At 45.1% G+C, this 8,196-nt stretch overlaps 1 long non-coding RNA gene across 2 annotated transcripts; it reads left to right on the forward strand.

The window, feature by feature from the left end:
• Positions 1-954: 954 nt before the first annotated feature.
• On the forward strand, positions 955-7,967 carry LOC147996295 (uncharacterized). Of its 2 annotated transcripts, none has more exons than XR_015671828.1 (4): positions 955-1,232; positions 4,868-5,421; positions 6,291-6,480; positions 7,007-7,966. It is a non-coding gene; the product is annotated as an uncharacterized LOC147996295 (long non-coding RNA). The 2 variants fall into 2 exon arrangements; XR_015671835.1 differs by having other exon boundaries at positions 1,013-1,232; positions 6,939-7,967.
• Positions 7,968-8,196: the final 229 nt, after the last annotated feature.

An 8,196-nucleotide genomic window follows, 5' to 3' on the forward strand; every position in this document is an offset into this window, starting at 1 on the left:
GGTCATGTCTATGCAGTCATCAGTATTTGGCTCCATGTATTTTGCTCAACACAGTAGCAGAGATTGGCCTATGTTACTGACATGTATAGGCAGTTTGTTCCTTTCTCCTCCTCCTCCTCCTCCTCCTTTTTCCTCTTCCTCTTCTTCCTCCTCCTTCTCTTCCTCCTATTCTTCCTTTTTAAGATTTATTTTTAATTCATATGCATTGGTGTTTTACCTGCAAGTATGTCTGTGTGACGGTGCCAGATTCCAGGGTTCAGTTCACAACATCCACATCAGATACCTCACAACCATCTGGTTCTAGGGGATTCATTGCCCTCTCTGATCTCTGCAGACACATGCACTCAGGCATGTACCCATTCCCATTGAGACACAAATACATACACATAATTGAAAATAAAATAAATAGTTTTAAAAGGACTCCATACATGTGTTTTCTTGTTAAAATATATACTCAGTTATCTTGAGCAAAACCTGTCAAACTGATGAGTTATGAACTAGCCAATCTTTAGCTTTAGTAGAAACAGCCACATTTGATCAGAACCATGTGTTAGAATAAATGAGTGAGTGAATGAGTAAATAACATGTATTTCACAGTTAACTTGTAAACACTAACACATAACTATATGAGTCTGGGCCTAAAATAAGAAATCTCTTAAATACCAAAGATAAATCCTTTCGACTATGTTGACAAAGTTTAATGCTGAGCATATGGTCTTGGGAGGCAGAAGGAAGAGAAGTCTATCCAACAGAGGCCGGGAGAGAGGCAGGTCAGGACTAGAATGAGATGCGAATAGGCTTTATACAGTGCAGAGCAGGGGCCAGACCCAGACATTGGCTCCCACACATATCCATGCCCACAGAAAGCGGGGTGTGTACTTCCACGGATGCTGTCTCCTGTTTCCTAATTGGTTACCTTCACCGTGGGAGTCTTTAGTCAGAAAGCATTTGGCTGCCAAAACATTATCAATTGAGCCATATGGATAATGTATCGGCAACATAATCTGCAATTAGTGCAGCTGTCAGTCAAGAGCTAGCCTGGGGAATACAATAGACCCAGAGCCCTACCTCCTCCCCTAGCTGTTCCAGCTTCCTTTCCAGGCCGACCCTGAGGATCCAGCGCCATCCTGCTTCCTCTAGGCTCATGGAGTAAGCTCTTAAATCCTCACTCAAAGCCCTCCTCAGGAGTTCTGGAATGATTTCGGCATATCAGCGGAGGATTGTGGGAAGAGGTAAGGAATTGGCACTGACCGTAGAATTTCATCGACAGGGGACAGAGTCATCGAGACTCCCAGGGATCCAAACTCTTGCCTGTTTTGTCTTCACGTGTCACTGGCACTGCTGATAACAACGCTCTTTGATTGTGAATTTGCCAAGAGCATCTAAGTTCTTAGCCTTCTTACCTAACATCTTTTCTTACCTCATTCTGGCTATACCAGCCTTTCTCAGCCCCTCCTCCAAAACGTCTCTCAAGGCTTCAGAAAGGGAAGCCCCAGCCTGTGTGCCCCCTCATGAGCTCCCTTCTACAGCTAGTTCTTTTGATTCCTTCAGCTCAGTGTCTCCTAGAAAACTCGTCTCCCATTCACCACATACAGCATGCTGAGTCTGAGGATATCGTCAGAGTTGGTGCTATTCAAAAAGAAAACGCCTTGCAGATGTTACCATAGCAAAACTGGAAGATCCCAGATGTGTGCATCCAGCATATTAAATTATCTAAGAGCCAAGACTGGCTCATAAGATACTCTAAGGAAAGTTGGCAGAAAAAAAAAGAATTCGGATCAAAAAGTACCTGTGTTCAATGAAAGTACCAGCCTCCTACATCCTGTAACATACGCCTGTGAGGTCAGTGCCAGAGATCTGAGCTGCAGCTTGCCTTAGAACCCATGGCATCAGAGACATGAAGAAAAGTAAATGCTCTGGACTGGAAAAATGTTCTTTCATTTGGTCTAAGGACGGTGTCTTATCCTGCAAAGAGATATTTAAAACTGTTGGGCAAATGCTGACTTTGTAGTACAATGATTAGGAGACTCAGAGGCACATAAATACTGGTTCAAGTCCTAAATGTTGGGCCTTGGGGAAGCTATTTTAATCTCTTAAATGTTGAATAACTTGACATTTATTTTCCTGAGACTGGAGAGATAGCTCAAGAGATAAAAACTCTTGCCACCAAGCCTGACAACCCGAGTTTGATCCCCTGGACTCACATAGTGGAAATAGAGAACCAACTCCTATAAGTTGTCCTCTGACCTCCACATGCATGCCTGTCATGTATGGGTCACCTACCCTAATAAATAAATGTAATTTTAAAAAAATTAGATAAAATATTTCTTTTCTTGGGTGAGGCTATAGGTCCAAGGCAGAGGCCTTGCCTTGCTGTGCTGTGCCATGCCTTGTCTCGTTCTATGAGGTCCAAAGTTTGAACACAAACATTGAAAGAAAAAAGGTCTCCTTGAAATGGGGTGGTAATAATACACATAGGGTGGCTATGAGATTAAAAGTACCCAGTGTGTGTTCTGAATTATGATAACTACCCAACATGGGGAAGTTCTAGCTATTGCTGACATCACTACTGTTATATAATTCCCTGAAAGCTTGGTTTTTGCAATGTGTTTTTCACCTCTGGGAGATCAGACCCGGGGTATTGAATGTACGAGGCAAGTGCTACACCCCTCCCAAGACCATTAATGGATTCTTTAAGACCTTGTAAAGATGTCAAAGATATTTTACAGATGTTTGAGTTCACTCCGAACTAAAGTTAACAGGTGACTTAGAAGGCAAAGGAACACTGATGACCTACACAGAAACCACATAATCTGATGTCAGCCTCTGTTTCTTTTTGTTGTGCAGAGTTCTGGGATGGGGTATCTGGGTGAACAGTTGTACTGCTGGCAAGTTTGTGTTTGGTGGAATCACACTACCATGGTACCAAGCGGGGTATTGACATCTTGGTTTGAATGTCTGGCATGGTATCTTGGACATCACTCAAAGCCTTGGACAGGGAACATTCTGAGGAGATTGGCCTTCACTTGTGGGTAGAAAGAAGAGGCTACAGAAAAGACACTCTGTCCAGGCTGAGTCAGCTCCACAGCCTGCCACATCATCTGCCCAGTTAATAGAGTAATCTCCCAGGACAGATGGGACATGACAAGGCCATCAAGAGTCAACCTAAGTGGTAGTATACGGGAGGTGGTTGAGTCTGTTCTAAAAAAAATGATACTTCACCTGAGAAGCAACAAAGCACTCCCTGTGATTCAAATAAAAAGCACCTTGGATATTTAGAGCGACCTCCCAGCCTGTCACACAGCAGTGTCCGGGGGGGGGGGGGCAGTTGGAACCACTTCTCTGAATACTGAAGCAATACCAAGAGGACATCTCCGAGCCAAAGAATTGCAAGGCCAAGGGGATGTAGCCATTCAGAGTCTTGCCTTTTCTTCCAAATGGTACCATAAGTACCCAGGATGCAGAAATTCCCTGGCTAGTTTGGCTCAAACCCACTTCCAAGGCCTGCATGCACCTCTCCCCAAAGGCAAGACCCTTGCCAGAGCTTAACAAGTCACCAAATGGCAGTGAAGACTGGTAAAGTTCCCCCAAGTACTGGGCAGAGAGGGTAGAATCAGAGGACTAGGGTTAGGAATGAGGGTTCTTGATACATACCACCAATTCAATGCAGAACTCAAAGAACTCTAGCATAGGTCTTTACAGACTTGAACAGTTTGTTCATTTGACTTGTAACAAAATATAGACGTGTGGTCTATGAGCCTCCAATTACTCTCTAGCCCAGAGCTGAGCAATGTTAACCTCTGTAGACAGCCACTAAGTATTGTTTCAGTAAAGATGCAATGAATGAAGACATCCTCAAGAAGAATGAATAGAAGTTAAACTCGCACCAGAGTTCCCAAAGTCACTACAGTCAATAAAGCAGAGCCTCCCGTCTCTCAGCTGAATATGCATAACCCAAGTAACATGTGTGTCTCACAGTGAGATGCAGCAGGCTGCCCCGGAGATTTTTGGAGGGCCAGCCTCGGCAATGAAATCTCATTAGACCAACAGCTCAAACAGCTGCCAGTTTCCTGGGAGGAAGAGAAGGATATTCAAAGCTTTCCAAAGATTCAATCCACCATACCTGACCCCTGCTAGGACTTCAACTCCAATTGCACATTTTTATAAGGCATTAAGGGGACATCATGATGACTAACTGGTTCTGTCTTATTTTTCCCAGGAACTATGAAGTTTGTTGCTTAGGGCTCTAAAAAGATAATTTTACCAAAGGAGGGGGGAAAGAGTTAATTCCACAAAATGAAGTAACTGCTAAGGCAACCTCTTTTAAAGCACTTTAAAGATTCTAAGGTCAAGAATTAATGGTCCGCTTACTTCAAAGGAATCAATTTATTTCTTCAGTGCTCATTTTCAGAATCAATCATTTTGCGTCACCTAGAGGACTTAAGACACTGAGCTTTGAGAGCACATTACCGTAAACTCACATCAGTCTGTGCATGACTTCCAGCTACCGCCAGCCTTTTCCACATAAATCCCTAAGATAGGTGATTTCTTGTTGCCTCAATTGGAGTGTACGCAACCCTTAGAGGCATTCTTAATAAGGGGTGGCAAAGGAGAGGTGTGCAGGCATTGGCTTAGCCCAGCAACCGTCTGGGGAGAACCCAGGAGGTGCTGTTGGGTGTGGCACATAGCCCTAGCCGTAGTACTTATCTCACCTTCCCTTCCCTCGCTGAGTTACTTCTCTAAGATGTAATGTACAAGGTCTGGGGCTCTGAAAGGTTGGAGAACAATAATTAGACACGGATGAGTCTTTGGACATATGCGTTTAGTTTCTGCTCTGTATAAAACATCCGTTCCATTTAATCTAAAGGTTGGTGCTGCTATCCCAGTGCTGAAGCTAACAGCCTGGATGACCTTGGACAAGTCTCTCCACCTCCCCAGAGCTTCAATTTGGATGGATGATCAGTGCTAAGTGTCTGGAAAATCCCATGCTAATTGACTTCACCAGCGACTCAGACAGACCAGCTGCTTGGCTTCAAAACCAACAAAGCTCCCAGAAGAAATGAGAGCATTTTAGCACTGGGCTTTTTGGCAGCTGCACACCCAGTGCATAATAGCTGCACTTTAGTCAGGGCCACTCGGGTAGAGAGAGCCCCGGCATTCAAACCCTGAGCATCCTATCCCGTCAGAAGTCGTTGGGGATTAAACCGACGTCCAAATTACACGCTTGTCCCGGATTGGATTTCAGCTGAGCACCATCCCTGGGGTGGAGGAGACATGGCTGCAGTCCCGGGCTACCTGCTCTGTCCAACCTTTATGAGCTGATTGGATCAAGGGGAAATGATCCCAGGAGCCCACAGATTTTACCCTGCCTTTGCCTGGACCTAATGGAAAATGACCGAGGGCTACTGCTGCTTGTGGAAGGTAAGGAGGATGCAGCTCTCCTATCCCAAATCTTCAGTCGCCCTAAGCATCTCTTCTCTAATTAGTGAGGCCCCTCCATGGCTAGCACGTTTTAATACCTCAGTAGTTTCCAGTGCGAATTGGGTCAGAGCTAACACATCTAAGGCAGCATTTAGAGAAGAAATTCTAGTTCCTTTTTAAAATTACCAGTGCGGTGTCCTACAAAGTGATCTAATTTAATTGGCCCAAGGGTTGCCTGGCCATTCATTTCAAATGCTCCCCAGGGGGTACTGTAAGTAAGCAAGACTACTTCAGAGAGATGGTGTTTGACACACCCAGCTACCAAAATGTTGCTCACCGCTTAGTTTTCCCTTTTCTTCTCATTAAAAGTCAGAAAACTAAAATACCTACTGCTCTGTAGTTCCTTTGGCTAAGAAGGGAGTTTTAGTAAAGAGGATGAATGGATCATAGAACAGAGAGAGAAAGCCCTGGACTTTTGGGAACATTGTGGCCAATGGCATTCACCCTGCTCGCTACATGGAACCATGACGTAGGTAATTTCCTCCCTTATTTCAGCCTCTGGGTTACGTCCTTCTTGCATGCTCCCAAAGGTCATCCTTAAAATGATATACAACACAAAAAGATGTAATAATAAATGTGCAGCCTTCTCAAGACCACCTCCGCCTCAGAGCCTTAGAGACAATCTTCTTTGTTTGAAAAAGGTCATTGCATTTAAATTTCATTTGTATTTAAACCAAGAATGTTACATTTTCAGTACTTTCCGGAACTTTCCATCCCCTGTGTCCCCATCGTCCATATAATGCTATTTAGAGAAACAAGAAAGTAGCCAGAGAGCTGTGGATTTAAAAGGGTGATTTCTTTTCTGCAAGACACATCAGTCTACTGACGACAATGTGCAACAGAAGCAGAGGCTGGCCACTGAGATGAGAACGGAAAAACAAAAAGGCAGCATTCTCAGAAAGGCAACCAGATCCTGGAATGAGGAAGGTACAAGCAGAAATCAGCCTTTGTGAGAAGGAAGACCAGTTCCTCTGCCCAGCAGGAGGGAGGTCCCGGTGGGTGAGTTTGACTTATTTGCCTAAAAATGCAGATGGGAACTCCTCAACCAGGCAAGAGTGACAGCAAAGATGTAAGTATTGAAAGTCAGGTGGGGGAGAGAGAAGCAGGTAGAAGCACTCCCATACACACACATGCACACTCTCGTGCGTGCACACACACACACACACACACACACACACACACACACACACAAACACCATGTGTACTACAGCTGTGTCTTCCTCTTTCCCTTTTCTCTTCCATCAGCCTTGACCTGTAGCAGGCCAAAGAGTGCTTGTGTAATGGTTGGGTTTAGTGCACACACCCAGGCACACACACACACATACACACACACACACACACACACACACACATACACACACACACACACACACACACACACACACACACACACACACACACCTGGCTAGCCTTGGGTTATGAGACCCAATCTATGTACTGAAATGTTTTCATTGTAGGATATCAGGTCATGCAGACAATTGCATAAGATCCTGTTTTTGCACTACATCCAAGTCCCTTCCTACAGTTTGTCTGTATACCTCAGCATCCTTGGTGAGGATGAGAGAAGCCTTTTGATGAGCATCAAAACTGGACTTCGGCAAGCAAATATGGAGAATCCACTGAAATGAAAACGAAACATGGCAGTGAAGAGAAGCAAAGGTTGTATAAGGAGTTCTGCGGTCTCTGGACATAGCGTGGCACTCCTGTGGACCTACAAGGCTTGCAGAAGGAACAGTAATCTCAATATTACTCTTACTGCTACTCCCAAAGTCAGTCCTAACACTCCATCTCAATTCCACTAGACCTTTACCTTATTAACCCGGAGCAGTTCTACAAAATGGCAGGGGAATGACCCAGAACGTGGGTACGGGAAGGTAGAAGAGTGAGAAGAAGCTATGGGGGAATGGGCCCAAGTTCTCCAGCAATGCTTTCTGCCACTGCCAGGAACCCCACACCACACAAAGAAGCAGGGGCATTGCTGAAAAAGAGACACAAAGATGTGGATCACCTTTTCCTGGAATCAAGACGGAGGTCTGTCAGGTCCCAAAGAAACCCAGAACACGTGACCATTCGTGTGTGTCTATTAGCATATCAAAAGGATGCTGGGCCTGAGCCTCATTCAGTGCCCATGGCTTCTCTCAACTCTTCTCACCCTGCCTGCTTCCCTAAACCTCTCCTGCCCAGGGGCTTCCTTTCCCTTCCCCTCCTATAAACTCCTGCGGTTTCAGTCACATGTTCTCTTTGTTCTTCACTGGCTGTCAGTCCATCTCTATTTCTCTCTGTCTCTGTCTGTCGCCCTCTGATTTTCTTGGCCCTCTCCTCTTCCTCTCTCACAGCTCCCTCCCCACCCCACCCCCAGCCCCATGGCCACAGGTCAGTCCATCGGTCATGTGTAGTCTAATTTCTGTCTCTGCTCTGGTCTCTTCCAGATGCCCCTGGCTGTACCCTCCTTCATATCTCAATAAAAACCTTCCCCTCAAACATTACCTTGGGCAGTTATGTTCTCATTTTCCTTCATCTGGTGGCAAAATCTGGGTAAAACATATATGAGCTTCCTTTCGAGGACCTAAGCATCCTCCTGTTCCTAGAAGACCACAATTCAGAACTGCAGCTATAACTAAGAGAGTGGGCAATAAAGCCCACAACCTGATGAGCAGAACCGGGAAAAGACCAGCCAATCTCTTTCAAGATGATCCTTTTACTATAGCCTCCTAA

The sequence above is a fragment of the Rattus norvegicus genome, chromosome 2, assembly GCF_021556685.1.
Source record: "Rattus norvegicus strain SHRSP/BbbUtx chromosome 2, alternate assembly SHRSP_T2T, whole genome shotgun sequence".
Lineage (NCBI taxonomy): Eukaryota > Metazoa > Chordata > Mammalia > Rodentia > Muridae > Rattus > Rattus norvegicus.